This window comes from Pollicipes pollicipes, unplaced genomic scaffold (genome assembly GCF_011947565.3).
Source record: "Pollicipes pollicipes isolate AB1234 unplaced genomic scaffold, Ppol_2.1 Scaffold_7262;HRSCAF=8765_pilon_pilon_pilon, whole genome shotgun sequence".
Lineage (NCBI taxonomy): Eukaryota > Metazoa > Arthropoda > Thecostraca > Pollicipedomorpha > Pollicipedidae > Pollicipes > Pollicipes pollicipes.
This window is the reverse complement of record NW_023597055.1, coordinates 5,086,585-5,088,069: the sequence shown is the minus strand read 5'-3', so window position 1 is coordinate 5,088,069 and position 1,485 is coordinate 5,086,585.

The window sequence follows — 1,485 nt, the reverse complement described above, 5'->3', positions numbered from 1 at the left end:
ACATGAGCCGCATTCGCGCTGAAATCGCGGAGATTTCGGCTCAACGCGCGTGACGTTTGAGACGCGCCTCTCCGCCGGCCACGTTCCTTGGCGTCACTGCGAGGACGCCGAAATGCACGTCGTATATTCTGTTTTACTCAGCGAGATAGTCGCTGTTGATTATCTGCGGAGGTGAAGAATTTCACGTTCACAGTGTGTTTTGTTTTTCTCACGCGCGTGTTTGGGCCAGCGCCTGTCGACTTTGCCGTCCTTGTTAAGGTTCGGAGATTAAATGATATGCTACGCATGGAATTTCTGATCCACATCACAGCTGATCCTGCTAATGCCATAGAGCAGCCATGAATTAAATCTGTCATGTGCCATCAACGTGACTTGCTGTTGTTCGTTGTTTGTGATTCCGTGCCTAAGTGGCACGCTAAAACTTCTGTTGCAGACCTGTGACATAGGTGGGTGATGGTTTATATCTTTCACCTTCGATGAGTTGGGAGGATTTGGAAAGCCATATCATTTTCTAGTTGCCTGCGCCGTGCCTCATATTCAGACATATGATCCAGTCCTGGGTAATTTGATCAGCTTATCAATTTGCGGTAAACGTGAATACATCAGGGACATATCTTTAACAATGCAAATACAATTTTCGGAATCATTCAGGGTGACTGAGCAGTTCTGTCGGTCTCCTCATTTTTGAAAAATGCATTTTGTCATCTCTCATGGTGTTTGCAATCTACGGAAGAACCAAAAACAAGGGTCAATGCAACGGAATACTCCGGTGACTGTAGACAGACACGGCCTTATTCAACACCACTAAACGCGTCTGCTGAGGATATCAGGATTTTGTCAGGGGAGAATGTCAGGCTCAGTACGTCGATGTTCGCCGTCTGATCGTTGTCAGCTTATGCTGCCAACTTAAGCCGTCGGGGATAGCTCACTGACGAGACGAACTCAGGTGGCTCTTTGCTTTCGTGTGTAATTCTGCGTTGTTTTAGACCTGGAAAACTGAGTGTTGCACTTTTCGGTTCAACCATTTATTTTAGTCGAAAGCTGCATGAATAGACGGTTTTGTCTAAAAAATCAGATATGAAAGAATAGATGAACTATGGTGAACCTCGCATGCAAGCCGCCACAGGAATAAGCTGTAAAGAGGGATAAGTCGAAGTGTAGCTTTTTCTGAACGCGTCATTCTCACATCGCTGGGCCTGTGTATGAAGATCTTGGGCATTGTAAAGATCACCGATACGGCAACAAACTCAGCTAGCAAAGAACATCGTATAAGACACGTGCTGTTTGTAAAATGGCGATGTGAATATAGAAATTACAAAGTAAGAATCACGCTGAAAACTGCTGTTGAGAACTTATACCGTAAGTCCTCCTGGAAGTATGCTTGACGATCTGCACAAGCATGATCTGCATGAGCCCTGTTGCTACATGGTTTTATCTGAGACCGGTTTGTCACTTTAGCAGGCCGTGAGGAAGGATGGCTGTTTT